The sequence below is a fragment of the Ischnura elegans genome, chromosome 5, assembly GCF_921293095.1.
Source record: "Ischnura elegans chromosome 5, ioIscEleg1.1, whole genome shotgun sequence".
Lineage (NCBI taxonomy): Eukaryota > Metazoa > Arthropoda > Insecta > Odonata > Coenagrionidae > Ischnura > Ischnura elegans.
The window spans coordinates 120,811,680-120,828,686 of record NC_060250.1 but is presented as its reverse complement, the minus strand read 5'-3'; positions in this window follow the sequence as shown (position 1 = coordinate 120,828,686).

Here is a 17,007-nt window from a genome sequence, read left to right as displayed (position 1 = left end):
CTTTCGGAGACAGGACCACGCAGAGAGAAAATACGGCGTTTGCCGAGACAAATCTTGTGATTTATAAGTGCTCCGAAAATTGGTGCAATTTGCCTTGCCAAACGTTGCGATGAAGAAAAAATAAAAGAAGAATGCGGTGCCACCCGGAATGCGGAAAAATCCCGGAAATGCAATTTCCCACAAGTTACAATAACGAACACCTGATCCTTCCCAAGCTCCGTCGATTATCTAAGTTATTACTTCGGGAGCAATAATAAAGTGGCGAATTAAGGGCAGTGGACAGGTTGTTTCTATTCCCAGCAGTGTTTAAGTTTATATAGCCCATTTAGAGTTTGCTATAATCAACTCATAATTCAGCAAGTCGATAGGGTTAAATACCTCTTGCGAGTAAATGCATGTTATTTGCAGATGTCTCTTTCCTGGAATAGAGAAAAAGATCTACCAAGTTGAAAAGTCATGTATTTTTTACACCTTTGAATACTTTAATGAAAACATACATGAAAACGTTTTTACTTGGATCATAAGTTTTACTTTCATCAGACTTTCTACAAACTGAATTTTGGCGAGAATTTGTCCATGACCAATCACAAACTTAGTGTAGCCCTTTTAGATGTGACGATATTACTTCAGGCCCCTGATTTAAAGGCACTCTTGATATTAATGAGGTCAATTTTGGAACAAAATATTAGCTGTAGTAAAATATCCTAATCTGGAATTTTATCAATTATTTAGTTTCTGGGTAGTACTTTAAACGAATGAAAGTACAAATCATTGAGCTTGTTTCTTCATGATAATACGTTAGAACAGAAACTTAATCCCCACTTCTTCCATTAATAGTTTAAAACAAAAGTTATCAAGCACAGAATCTTTATATACATAAATTATTATTACATATACATAAATATATATTAAATTCGTTCAAAATAATTCTTTTAAAGTATCGATTCATTATTTATATAGTTCTTAGATGTTAATATTAGACGCAACACTAATTCTCTTGGTCGAATCACCCCGAGTTAAAGCTGGTGCCCAACAACGACTACTTGTAAAAGCAACATACGTATATACATGTTGTTAATGGGATGTACATGTTGTAAATAGTACATGTTGCTAATCTGGCGATGGGAATATTTACTTTTTACAGCAGTTTACATACTTTTTTATTGACGAAAACAATAAATAAGAATACGTGTTTCCGTCTGTGAAGGTTTCGCTATAAAAATATTTGTTGGATGAAGAGGAGAGTATCTTCGGAGGGTTAGTGCTTTGCTTACCCGTTCGGTCGGTCAAGGGTGGGTGGGTGGAGGGGGGTGAGGGCGAAGTGGTCTGCTGGGCGGAGGAAGACGCCGACGTGGCCGGCGATCGGGACGCGGACATTGATTGATTTATACGCCGTGGGGAGGCGGGAGAGTGAGAGGCAAGTGTTTATCCGACCGCTACGTGCTCAATGCCAAGAAAATTGTGGACAGCGACTTGCTAGCTAAGGCACCGCTTAGAAAGGCGTGCGATTGAATTTTGAGAGAACATAAAGGGGTATATCAGGATGGAGCTTATGATAGGATCGTTATGTACGGGTTTAAATAAAAGGCGTAAATGAAGAAATATGCCTCTAAATGTGACAGAATCGTTTAATAAATATTTTGTATAGCATTTTTGTTTATTGTACCTTTCCAGGAAATCAAGCACATTTTCAAACGTTACACCGCAAACCATCTATCTTGGCATAAAAATATCAATTAAAGATACATGGCTTGGATTTCATAGACTAATAAAAAGAGACTCATAGTGTCTTTGAAGATACTTTCCATAGGATCGACTTTTGCTTTTCAATGTTATTTATTTATTTTATTTATTTATTTCACACACCAACGAAAACAGCACTGTTCGGCCTTTACATCGGGGTTGATAACATTTTAACAATCACAAACATCCATGCCCTGGATAAGGGTAACTTACCCAGGCGGGACTCGGACCCGCGACCTTCGGATTGGCAGGCGAGTACTTTACCCCGCCGCCACCGAGACTGGCGATAATTAATTGTATATTTTAAAATTTATATGTTCAATCCGGCATAAAAAAAACTGACCGTTACAAAAGAAATTAACTCCAGGCACGGTTTTGATCCCATTGCCTTTGACTTTTTATAAGGTATTGAATAAATGAAAACTCCTTTCCTAAAACTTTAAACGATAATGTAGATCTTGAGCTTCAAATGAACAGTGCTGATTCCTACTGATGGGCAACGAGCTCTAACAGACGGAAAAATAAGCAGTAAGTCCTGAAAAATACCAGAAAGTTAAGCATGTAGTATCACAATATTCTAGAGCCAAGATCGACTCCTGAATGAGCGAAACAAATGCGAAACTTGTTGTGCATGCAAGAAACAAGAGTTCAAATCCACCCCCTGGCATAACAACGCTCTCATTACGCATTCAAGTCTCAAAGCATCCACGCACCGAGACGGGGACAAGATTAAGGCGTGAATTGCAGAGCCAGCAAACCATCCCTTCACCCTTAAAAGGCGAGTAAATAAGGATAAGGACGAGCAAAACATCGTCTGCCTTCCCTCCGTCGCTGAAAAAGGGTTCCAGCGATTTATCCACCCCCTGAATGCAACAAACGACACGCCTCCGGAGACAGACGAGCAATTAATAAAAGGTGGCCAGACGAGGAATAGGAGTGGATTTTCGAATGCATAACATGCGGATGTATTAGCATGGAAAGGTAAACTCAATGGTTAACGAACATAAGCGAAGTCCCGTTCATCAATCGTAGGGAAAAATGTTGGTATCACAGCCAGGTTGAAGCTGAATTCATGAAGTGAACATTTGAATGCAGCTAAAGATGGATGAAAATTGTCAAGAAGCTTACCTTACGCCTGAGAATGCTTGCGCAGCGCCTTAAGCCATTCGAATTCTTATAAAAAAGGCAGTTTTTCAGAGGATTCATCCATAACATTACTCATACGCAGTAAGGATAGTGCTATGAACATTTCAATGATTTTGGCACTGCTTTCAAATTGTATATGCTATAAACATTTGGGCAATGTATAACAAACTACTATCGTCATAGAGTCAAAACTTAAGTCGTGAAAAAATCTCTTCAGTTACAAGTAAATTTCCCTATTTGACTCCGAAGCAGCGTATTAGAAATTACATTCGACTGCTCCATGTGACATTATGATATCAGTTCAAAGCATCTGAAAGCCATTGAGGTAGATTTAGGTCCAGTGATAATAAAGAAATGGAACCATAAAAATCGAACTCACGGGCGGCATGTATAATGATAAAAATGTCTACCTCATCATTGCCATTGCGGATGCAAAAAATCAAAGTACGGCTCAATCTTGAATTCTTAAGATAATAATCTGAGGTGTTATCTATGATAACTCAAGTTTTAATTCTACACAGCGACAAATCTCAGCTTTTTATTGAATTTTATCAATAAAATCAACGTTCAGAATCGAAAAAATCGTGTGTCCACAAGAGCGACATCTTTTTTAAGCTTTTAAGTTACAAGACACTTAGAAATGGTCAATTTTTTATCCGATCTTTTTATTACATGCCGTGATTATCTCTTCTATCCTGTATTTTGACGGAGATTGACCTTCAAAAATTAGTGGTTCTTGCTAACAGTCGGCAGTTATGCAGTTTCTGACCCGGTGGCGATCCCGAGAACATTTCACGAAATATTTAGGCATGCCTTATGAGCTACCTAATTTCTATAATTTTGGGCTTTCGGCGTGGAAATCAGTAGCCATAGATAAATATGCAAATGCACTTCCCCTGTATTTTTCAAGACACAACTAAGACTCGATACTTCCATTATTCATTGTTATGCCATAGTGTTTAAATTACTAAAAAACACGTAATTTAAGAGTGGTAAATACCTGAATTACTCCGTAGTTGTTCCTCCCAAGTGATATCAATGTAAAGAATTTACTAAATAATGTGAAATAAAATTTCATGCATTAAACGGCATTTTTACAGCAGACTGCCGTGCATTACGGTCATTTCTGAAATAACTGCTTTCCTAACAGTCTGTTAAGTGAATTAAGAATAGTTTTAAGAATTGAGAATGGAATTAAGTTAAGAATACGGTATCAACAAGGCGATAACTATTTACAAATGAACATTTTACAACAATACATATAAAATACGACATTAATAGATGTATTTTATGATACTTTTCTTACCTTCCCTTGATGTTTAGTTAGCTACTTTTTAAAGTATGCCGGGACTAGCCACGATGATAACTTTTATGGGAGTCACCCACAATGCACATATTGTGCGAAAATCCACAGAGAATAAATCATTCGCCTTGAACAGGATACGAACCCGGATCCCCCGATTTCCGGTCGATTGCTACCGAAGCGTCTTTCTTCCCTGCGGAAATCCTGGTTAGAGCGAATGATTTTTTAATCTGTGAATTTTTGGCACTATTCTATATCCTCTCTTCCACTGTATTTCCTAAAGGCTCTACTCCGTTTCCCAGATTTTGCTCAAAACGCTCTGCCGAGCATCTGCATTGTTGGGACAGAGTACCTAAAGAGGCAATGGAATCCAATTGGAAAACCGGTATTTCAATAGAGACACCAATTACGCGCTGAGCAAGACTTGGGAGCCAGTGCTGAAAAATATTAAATCATCGGAGGGCCAAATTCGGCACCAACCAATAGGAAGAGACCAAAACTACGAAACAAGTATGATTACAGTATACGGTCCTAGCACCAGCATCATTCCCTGATGACGAGAAAAGTGTCGGACCTTGAACAATTGAGTAAATAGACACACTCACCCGATTGAAAACCCTAGAAACCTAAGTCATTCTCTTACAGTATTTTCCTGCCCAGACACAAGTGTTCTTCTCCCGTGGCAGGTGAGCGCACTTCTATTTTAAAATGACAGATACATGCCACGCACACCAATGTGTACAATTAATAAAGGTAAATTCGCCATACCAATAAAGCTAGGAAGTTTTGTATCTCCCATGCGATCATTTTCGATCCTTGAAAACTGACTGAAGTTGTTTTAAAAATGTTCAAATATCATGAAAATATTGACATTTATCGCAATCTCAGAGCAATTTGCCTTATTATAGTGAAAGTTTCTTGGTATTTACCATAATCTTTGTGTGAATCGTCTTCAAAAGCTTTCTACTGGTATGTCAGAGGGAATATGCGATAAAAAAGACGGGGATTGAGAAGACAAGTGAGCAGGAAGATCCGTGAATGGGAGGGAATAACGGATCGTGATGTCGATGGCGCAAGCAGACTCATTCATGGGGCATTCGTGGGAAGAGGCCGACGGGGCAGGATGCGTTGAGCCTCGGGGGGTATGAGTGAGGAGGATTGCGTGGAGGGGTGAGGGGTCAAGACGCATGCACTGCAGGAAGGGGGGCGGTGACTGAGCAAGCGTTCCCACCGGCGCGCGACAGACTGGCCGCTCCCACTCAAAGAAAAACCTCCCTCCCCAAACGTCCTCTTCCTCTCCCCTCAACTATGATCATCCCCTCCTCAACCTCAACAAAATGCAACGACTGCAGCGGACGCAACAGCTAAGCAGTCATCATCATCACTGGTCAACAATCCTAAGATTGATTAAAAATAAGTGACATACGGGTGTATGCCGCGTGTCCTAATGGAGATTGCCCCGACGTTTCGCGACCGACTGCTGGTCACTTCTTCAAGGGAATGATGCTAGGATTTGGTTTTTGCTGCCTTTTTTATATTTCAGGTGGGAGGGGTGGGCGGAGGGTGTGAGGAGTGACGACTGGAGGGGGAAGATAACGAAATGTTCCGGATGACTGCGTTCCAAGTACTGCTGATTCGCAATCCGGTATCTCTATTATAGTTGTTCTTATTCTTCTATATTTCTATGGCTTCGCGGATGAGTCAGGCTTTAAAATGTTTTACCCTCGCGATGACTCCTGATTTTTCGAAGTCGATCGCATGTCCCGTGGCTTCGTGCTCCGCTACGGCTGACTTTGAAGGGTAACCGCGAAATCCTAACATTGGTTTGACGAAGCTCTCCACTCAATAGGGTGGTTTCCATCATCAAAGAAAACGAAAGGCATTGATTGCGATTCGTTACTCAACATTAGTGTATTCATAATATACAAATTATTTGGTTTTAGAAATACCGGTTTAGACGAATGGCAATGGTCAATTTTATCCTCATTCGAAAAAGGCCATATTGGCGCCCAAGCGATGCCATTCCACTTGACGTCAAAGGGGCCTAGATTCTATACGAGTAGATAGGAGTTTTACATCGTCTGAGATTACCAATGCATGCATGAGGCACAGAGCTCAGGGAAACATCTCTTAATAATCACCAATTAAAATTACCTAAGTTCCTTCGTTTGATAGGGTAATAATAATCCTTATTTAAGCCAAGCGCTACGTGCTAGCAGCCTGAATCGTAGTGGTGCTCAAATCCTCGCTCCAAAGCCATCTCACACGGTGGCAGCGGGAACCAGAAATACGCCACACGAGCTTTTCCCAGCGTTCATACTTAGCCGTCGCGTAGTGGCGCGCTTGAATTTTTCACTTTTGATTTAATCGCGAAAAATAGATATCGTCATTTAAAAATCTAAGAGCGTGAAATGCGTACTTCATGAATATAATATTTCGATTTAGGCAATAAAAAAATAATAGGAAACCACCCTATTCTCCTATCACCTAATCTTTTCACACCTATACGTATTTCTTCTCTTTCGCATCCTTCTCTAACTGTTCCATATATTTTATTTCAGGTCTTGATTTTCCGTTCTTGCCATCCACTTGTCTCTCGACTGTAGTTTTCCTCAGGCAATCATGTCTCAAGTTGTGGCCTATATCGTTGTACCGTCTTCTTATTAAGATTTTCATGAGGCTTCTCTTCTCTCCTACTCTTCTTAGGGATTCCTCTTTACTAATTCGGTCGATCCATTTGATCCTCATCATTCCTCTGTAACACCAAATTTAATATGGATATTTATTTTCACCATGCCTTCCTTTTTCCATAATAGAATGTTGTTCGGGGACATTTTTTCCCATATACCTGTTCAATTAATTACTTATGGCAAGTGGTAGTCGAGCCTATAAACCCCACATTCAATAGCTTATAACTTAGGCAACCTGCGCTTTTTTCACTTTGGTCTTTTGCGCTTCGTACACCAAATAAGTAAAAACGATAATTCTTTGTCATATTAATGGGGTTATTAGTTGCAGGAGCGTATTGCTAGAGCCCACTAAGTTTAACTGCATTGAAAAATATTTAGTAAATATAAATAATTACGACCTGTAAAGCCAAAATATCCGAATAGGCATATATTTACACACCAATCCTCGAATGAGGCTTCTCAGCTAAGTGCCAATTTGACTGTGTGGCCCACTGCCGTCAACCCCCAGTCAGCACGGCTTTATCGAGTAATTTAAGCAATGACCACGAAAGGGCTAAGTGAAGATTAGTCTCAGGCGGTTTCAAAATTGAGATTTTTTTTCATCCCCTTATCTTTCTAATTTATTTTACTAAATAAGCACTTATCCATATGAAGTGTATATTATTTGTACATATTTTTATACAACTGTAATGGTGAATGATATAGTGTACCAAAAGATGAACTACTACAATAGATACCCAAGCCCCCCCCCCCCCTCGCTGCGTCATGGGGGAATAATAACTTAAGACAGCGGTTTCCAACCGGTGGTATGAACCAGTCGGGGGTACGACGAAAATAATCGGTAATGATGGACGCCAGGAATTATGTATCTCTTAGCCACGAGATACATATGCATATTATATGGGGTAATTAAAATAATCTCTCTATTTATACAATTAATGAAAACTAATAGTGTCACCTACCCATGGTTAAATTATGTGCACGTTACATTTTTGGGGTACAATATTAGTTATAAACATATGGAGGGGTATGGGAGGAAAAAAAGTTGGGAACCGCCGACTTAAGAAACATAATTCCATGAATAGTAAATACTCTACCATATATGAAACAATAGTCGTTAGACTGGCCATTTTGGAGGAATATAATATGAGAAGGACACAGAGAGCCTTTCGTGATGTCAAAATGCGAGAGAGAGTGGTCAAAAAAAAAGGCTGGTAAAAAAGTGAAGGTGATGGATGCGCTGATAAAGAGAGGCGGTCTGACATGAAAGAAAGAAAGGAAGAAAGGCGGGAGGAGATAGCGGAGAGGAGGAGAGGCATCCGTGGTCACTTTGGGAATCTTTTGTTCGTCCGCAAGGCCACCGAGGTAATGCGCAGAAGGGTGGAGAGGAAATGCGACGATAAGAGAGCGTTATGAGCGTGAAGGGGATGGCGGAAAAGGGCCAATATTGGACGGGAAGAGTACGTCCGCAACGCAAAACGAAAGGGTGTAAAATGAATGCGGAGAGAAAGTCCGGAGAGAGAGCCCACGCGGAGAAAACAAAGCGCTTAAAAGAATTCGTTGAAGAATGCGGAGAGGAAATGGGGAGATCACGGAACAAAATTCCAACGCACGCGAAATGATATCGGCTTGGGTGAATTGAAACAAGGTCTTGCTCCGCATTAAGTTGACTCAATCACTAATATTTCAATGCATCTCTCTCTTAGGGAACGAGGCGAAAGAAATAGATAATGACGATCAATCGTTCTTCGCCGAATCCTCTGCAAAACGTCAAACTCATATAATAAATATGAAGAGAAAGTACGGCAATGAGGAATCTGATATACGTAAAATCAAACGCAATCTAGCCTATAGCAAATCATAGGCTTCACTACAAATAAAATAAAAGATTTGCCAGAAAATTTTCAAGGCATTCAGAATTGGTGATTGTTTTCTTACATACGATCTCATGTCACGTTTAGATAATTTCAACAAAGGAACTCATTTCCGTTTTTTTTATGACCTGTAGGGAATAATAAAACGATGTATGTGCTTTACTTTAAATTTTTAATTGGATATTTTACTTGAATGATAAAAAATATTTGATGAATTATATGCTCCGCAGGAACGACAGGATGACAGAAATTTTCCAATGATCCAATGGAATTATTAATTTACCAACCGTACCACAAATACACCCATATTGCGAGAGACAAATGAATATCGGTGTTAGTGAGTATTCCAAGAGTCACTGAAAGGCAAATTATTTAGGTCTGATAGCGATGCTCATTTTACTCTATAATGATAACTTGATATTTATTACTTTAACGATTGGCAATACATTAACAACAACCCACAAGATTCGGTCTGAAGAGATTTATGTATAATTTAGGAATATAGTTGATTAAGTAAGGCTAACATGCCTAATTAGACATCAATTACCTTTCTAATTTACTAAATATGAAGATTTGAGCATTATTTCGAACCATTTTTCATACTTCTGTCAAAAATGGGAGAAATAAGTTGGATTTTGTCAGAATTAGTTGAAGCACAGCCTCTGAAAAACTGGGTTTTAGCTTTTTTTTTTATTTTACCCACTAACCCAACGCATGGAATTCCAAATGCCTGCGAAAACCTTCAATCCAGGTGCCTAATCCCTCCTAGGATGGACGGTTTTAGTTTCAAAATAGTTCGCAATCACTTCAATATTCAGTACTTTGATATTTTTGGTTCTTCATATCTTATGATTGAAGTGATACTTTAATTTATTCGTCGTTTTTTAACTGTGATGGACAAGAAAACAAAATTTAACTCAAAACTAATTTAATGCTGTCCTTATCCACACGGATAATCTTGCTAATTAATAAAGTTCGAAATATTTACAAATTCATAATTTACCATGCAAGATAACGTACAGCAGAAATAATGGACATGAGTCTGAAACTTAAAGAAAAGTATTTCCCCCCAGACATTTTAGACTTACGTAAATATTTGTGAAAGAATTCCAAGCAATGAAAAGAGAGCTTGTCCTGATGTAGAAAAATGGAATCAAAGACCTGCGATTAACATAAGGGAAGACAAAAGGCCAGCGTGAGGAAAGATAATGTAACTGTACGAGAAAGAGAAAAGCCTATTTTTAGACGTCCAACGCTTTTCATTTGGTTTCCCCAGTGCTGGCGAATATGCTTCGCCAAACGATAGAGACACCATCGCACGCTGAACCCATCTCCGCTACCTCAACTCCGTGAAACACTTTTTAAGCGCTGAACCATTTCATCTCCCGCCGATCCCCAATTTATTTTTCTTTCTCTCTTGTGTTAGCATATGAGAAAGGGTAGCGAGGCCGGTTGAAGAGAAGATGGTCTGAACGAATATCTTCTATCTCCCTTAAATTAAAAAAATAAAAACGCCGGTGAATTCAAACTTGGATACGTGCGTGCGTTGTGAGTCCGTGTGCGTGTAAGTGCCGCCACAAAGGAGACAAGGGAGTCCGAATGATAATAGGCGGACAAATGGGTCGCAAAAAAGGGACCCATTATGCATCCTGGGATGCTCAATGGCCAACTCGTAGGTTGACGCAAAGGGTATAAAGAAAGGAAAGAAGAAAGAGGAGTATGGATGAGAATGGAAATTAATGGGAAAGGAGGAGTGAAGAGAAATAATAGAAAGCAAGAGAGAGTTATAAATGGCTACGAGTATATGTGTGTAAGCGGAGATGGAGGAGAGGAATAATCTTTCAAAGGGAAACAGAGAAAGACGAATGAGGATCACCATGTGTATTTTCCTGTGAGGTGGGGAAAAAGGCAGGAAAAGCACAATGTCCATGAGTAGGGGGAAAATAGGACTGTTATGACGCATTTTGAAGGGCAGGAGAGAAATAGAAATGCTGGGAAAACTTCCATGAGATTAAAAAAGAGCGTTCACTAGCTTATGACGAGATATTTCTCGAGGGTGTAATCATTTAATGTCAACCGTAATATTTATTGCCAACAACTACTCATTTTCAACCCGAATTGATTCGTTTTAGCGTCACTCCACATTGCCCATGCTCACCTTGAAATAATCCCATCCATCATGACGCTTTCCGCCATGAAATCATCATTACTGCCGTAACCACGCAGTCATGGTGCATATAAAACCAGCGGAGAATTATAATGTAAATTAATTGCTATTATTAGCATTATATGAAAGGTTTATGACTTTATGTGCGCAATTTGTATGAAATTAATTGATATGTCTTACTAAATTCCATGCAATCCTAAGAAGACAATAACGCAGCTTATTCCTGGAATGCTCATACTTTTCAGTTAGAAGATGTTTTTTTTTAAATAGGTAAAAACATAGTTGGAAAAATTTTCTTTCTTTAATACCAATTTCTGCAAGATAATAAGATAAAATAAATAAAAATTGAACATTTTCAAAAAAACGTAAAGAGAATTTACCTGTTAAGGACATCACAGTATTCATCACCTCAGCACGCTAACAATTGAGCCGATCCAGCAGTGAGTAAAGCGGAATACTGCTAATTGAGCAGTGCTCAATGAAGAGGAATATGCTACCTATACTTCTAAGGAACTAGTCGCAGAGTTCGAATTGTTAAGTGCTATGAGTATCACGAAAATGTAGAGTTAAAGGTTCCCACTGTTTAATTTCCCAAAGCTTAATTGCATAAGTCCATTTGCTCATTACAAGTCTATATTTCCCACAGTCGTAAGCGATATTTACCAATGTAATTCCACTTTTTTATAGTGCTTGTAAAGTGAATTTTTATAACAATAAGCTAAAACGAAAATTCATAATAAAATATGAGATGCTTCAACACCATAGCTAGGTTACTTTCAACTGCCATTTTTTTTAGTATGAAGAATAATCGAAGAACCTTTGATGATTGAGCTTATCTCAATTTAAAATAATATCCTATCATAATATCATGCCTTATTTACATTCGACCCGCAATGAATATCGCATTTACTTTATGGTGATAACTTTGGTATGATCTACATGGAGGTGGTTAGTACGCGAATAATTAACTTACCAGTAAATGAAAATTTGAAACAAAAATATTCCTTGATTGATCCATGTTTCATTCTCCTTCTATCACCTCTTTCAATCACCTAATTTCCTCAACGCCGACTTTGTCCAGGTACATAGGCGGATCTGGCGGGGGCATGTGTCCCCCCCCAGATCCTTAAAAATAATAATAATATTAATTGTTCTAGGACAAATTGTCCATTATGAACATAAAATGGATATTGCATGCAAAAGAGATTACAAAATAAACTTGTACAAAATATATCAAATATTTCCAAATGGAATTCAGCACAACTAACGCATCAGGGCATAGAAATGAAATCTTGAAGTTAACTCAATCAATCATAGCAAGAAAACCTAAGTATGCACATATACCCATCACAACATTTATGGTAGAACATGAAAAAATAAATAAATAAATAGAACATGAATAATGATAAATCATTTACTCTAAAAAATATGGCATTCGATTACAAACAGACCTGAGGTAAATATTATAAAGCATTAATTATGAATAGATGAAATCTCAATGACGAATAAATAAATGAATACTTAGCAAGTTTAAAAACCAGTAAATACTTTCCAATAGCATGAACATAAATTTTTAAATGCTAATAGCATTGCAACTGCGATATATTATGTACTTCACATCATGCAAGAGTTTGCAGGTGTTTTTTAGCACCATCGCTTATTGCTACCAAACTCACATCTATGCAAACTAAAATAGGCAAGATTTTTAATACGGTCCCATTAGCATTGAGTTCGTTTTGTATTACGAGGTATCCTTGTGCCCCCCCAGAACAAAATCCTGGATACGGCCTTGCTTGTGCCCCCCCCCCCCCCCCCCAGAAAGAAATCCTGGATCCTCCCCTGTCCAGGTACACGTAGTAATCCAACAACTTTCTTTAGCCCATCTAAGGTCTTCCATCTCTAGTCCGGATGGGGGCAAGAATGACGAGAAGAAAGGGAACCGTGGATAGAAAAGGCGTCCATCCCCGTCTTCAATTTCCCTCCCAATACAGAAGTGACCTTTGGTGTGATCTTTTTCGTTCCGACGTCCATCCTCTCCCTAAAGAACGGCGTAAAGAGGGATAGAAGACGCGGAAAATCCTCACGTTCGATCCAAGTGATTATCCAGCGCGTCGGAGCGTTGGTTTTCTTTGATCTATCAAGCCGAACTTGGTGAAGCCTGTTTAGGCTATCGAATCGGGGGGGCAGGGGGGGGGGGGGGGTAATCCAGCGGAAAGTGATGGGGAGGGTTAGGCAAAGTTACCTTGCCAACGGTATCTAGTCGGAGCGGCTTGGGCCAAAGTAGGGTGTCTCGAGGCCCGGATAAATCGATCGACACAATCGATGCTTCGATTGGAATTAGACGGAAGGACGCCGAACTCAGCATAGAAAGGAATGGTGATCGCCGAGTACTGTGTAGCGGGCCGTGTGATCCGCTGACCCATGCGACCTTCTGGTAAAGACTTTGATCCAAATACTACAATACACTTTTAGGTGGTAATTCGAGTGAAATTCTTAGAACTAGAACTAGAACTAAGAAATTCTGTTACTACATTGAACGAAATTAGCAATGGATTTCGACAAGTTGGGATTGCGGGAGCGATTTAAATTCACAAAAGAGAGAAATATTTTGGGGATGCTGACAATGGTACATATAATTTTAAATACTTCAAAAGCTGCGCTCTTTTTTACGCAAACTTCGCCATAAGTAGAACGCTGGGTGAGAACCTCCAGGATTGTAAAAAAAATTGAGCCTTATAACCTTTCATCAATCTTAATGATAGATATATTTAATATTCATTATTATTTTTATCTTCACTTTGAAAATAAAGCAATTATGAGGCAGTAAGGTATTTATATATATTTTTAAATAATTTTGACTAGAATTCCTAAATTCGACGCTCCATGTATAGAACATTAGAGTATAAATAACATTAGAGAATATAAGCACGGTATATGTTTGATTTTTCCGGCATAAGAATCGTTATAAAAAAGCGATGTCAATAATTTTAAAGCAGAAAATCTTTCTTAGGTTTAATTTTTATTGCATTGGCATTTGCTCAGGTACTGGAGATTTTATGCTTTTATGCATCATATTAAGTACATGGTTTTCTTCGATACACTTAAAATAGCTTTTTTAGGTGCAATACAGGACGCATAGTGGTAAATAAGTAAAGTGCTTGTGTTACCACTTTGTGCAAATTACATAAGGTGAATAAAAGCCTTAATACTTCTCTATACAAGTGATTTTGCAACTTATTAATGGCAGCATAGCTATCGAAACCGATATCGCTAATCCATGGCGTGAATTTACCGTACGGGACAGAATTTTACCTCTTCCACAGAAACATAAGACGCCTTTGATTATCAAGAACGGAGGAGTCTTAAAAATGCCAAAACGCACAATCTTTAATAGAATTTTCACATCATCTGTTCATTAGATTTTTTATGCTTTTATAGTGGAAAAAGTGGAGCACGAACACAAATATTGCTCTTATGAATACCATTACGAGTGGAACTGTACACTGTATACCTTATAATCTTTAAAGAATATTAATAAACGATAAATTCATTTTTTTATGTTCATTTAAAAAAGCTCTACTACATGTACCTACCTACCTTCGTAATAAAATAATGTTGAAAATAATTCTCAAAATCGACGAACAATTTAACACCATTTTCTTGTGTGTAAGTACGGTGAATGTGTGATGCAATATGAAGTGGATTTATTGCATCCTAAATTAGGAGGTCATTTTCTATTACTTATTATTATCAACATTTTTGGACCAATTTGGCACATATGGTGTATATAATGGAGTGCCTCAAGCAAAGTTTCAACTCAGATACTGACGGACTCCTCAGCTGTGGACCCTGCTCCGGCCACCCAGCGTTCTAAAGACCCAGGAAATTAAACACTTGGTACAGCTACACTTGCGCTGCCACTTCATCAGTCTGAGCGACTATACGTCGACTCAATCGAGAAATTTTTCTCGGATACAACTTTTGACGAGGCGCCACCTGAGAGGTTAAAAGGGGCATAGAGTGTTCTCGTATTACCGTCAAATACCTTGAGGCCACATTCGATCGATCGATAGAAAATCGAGATCTATCTATCTCAACGATACGGATGAGGGAAAGGGAGTGTTAGTAGGTGTGTCTTTGACGCGCGAAAAAAAGGCATGTGCCCGGGTGTCGAAAAAATAAGAGCGTCGCCATAATTTTCGCTCTGACGTGCCCCCAAGGTGTTCGCGAATTGAGCTCGTGTGTAAGGGAAGGTGTTTCCTCCACCTCTTGTCTCCCACGGCGTGTAGAAGCTATACTTCCCTCCAGAGGGGATGTGGCGTCGCCTGCCACGGGGGCCGGACCGTTTTTGACGTTTGGGCTACGTGATGATGACAAGCCGAAAATTCGGCGCCGCAAGGCCCCCCTCTCTCTCTCTCTAGGGGCCCTGGGAAAGACGGGAGCCTTTGTGATGTCATGACGGAGAATCCCCCGAGATGAGGAGAAGAAAAAATACGGTTAGAAAAACGATAGCCCAAGGCGACGCGGAGGTTTAAAAAGATATGATATTTCACCTTCACAAACGTGCGATATGAAGTTCAATTAATTTATATGTGAAAGTAGGAATCCATTTTCTATCACTTATTATTATCGACATTTTCGGACAAATTTAGCACAGCATGGTTTTTGCTCAAAATTACTATCATGAATAACACAATTGAAAGTATATAAAACTATAAGCACACCAGTTCTTTCGTACGTTGCAGAGACGTGGATACTTGAAAAAAAGCAGAAAGGGAAAAATTAGCATCAGAAAACAAGATCCTGAGACAAATTTTGGAATGCAAGACATTGACAGCTGGCATCTTTCATCAAAATAGCCATGTCAATGGGAATGCCATTAAACGTTTTATTAGTTCTTAAGGGCACGCTGGTTGACGATGGAAACCAAGCTGGACCACTGGAAAAACCTAATAGGAATAAAACAAAACCGATTTCAATACCGAGGAAAGAATTGAAAAAAATGTAAAGAGAGCAATAGGAGAAGAAACAGTACCATCGATCACTCTGCGTCTGAAAAGAGTTCGGTGGGAGGGACTCCAAATACGAGGGTAACGTCTTGAACCGAATAACTCAAGGAGAGGCCCTCCGGGTGACAAAGAAACAATCACTGGCGCAAGTAAAGAAGGAATGGGTAAAAAGAACTAAAAGGGATTTCCTACAGATACTAAAATGAAGTAGGGATAAGTCTCAGCCCGATCGGATCACGACTTCAGATTTGAGCGAAGAATGAACGGAAATATAAGCAGGGGGAGGATCATGACCTATACAAAAATTACCGATTTCCACGATCATGCATTTGGAACTTAAATAACATATTCACATTTTTGTTAACATGGTTATGATATAGACTATACAGAAATGTATCACGTGGTAAGGCATAGCTTGTACGTATTATTACTACAATGGGTACGAATGATGTTAAAAATAAATGTACTAATATAGCTACTAGTTACTCTACTTCTAAATGTGTGCTAAAATTGAAGAAAATGTTTTAAGTAAGAGACATTCTTGGAGTTATTACCCCTTACTCTCCCTTGTAATGTCAAAACTGCTTAATTCAGAAAAATATTGGAAACTTAATTAGAATTTGAAAGAGCAAAATCATCAGGGAAGTTTCAAAATTGTTCTGCCGATGAAAGTGTGTTTCAAGAGTAGTTTTATAGCAATTAGGTTAAATGTTAATGTATAAATGATGAAATATCAAGTATTTTCTATCCCTAAGCTCTGCTGTTTAATCTTAGTAAAATATCAGGAGTTTAGGTGCATTAAAAAAACAAAAATGCAAACAGTGGTCAACGTCTCGAAATTAAAATATACCTCTGGTACATATAAATAATTTAATGATTTTCACAAAATTTTCAACTCCTTTTACATTCTTTCTTCAGTATTTCATAACGTATATATGTAATTTATCATAAAAGCAAAATAATCATTTATTACATAGTATCTTTCAAGAAATATATGCACTGCTTCCAAGGCGTTGGCCAAAGTCTGTCTTGCTATTTACTTCATGAACAGGACTCCGGATATTCTCATGCAAAT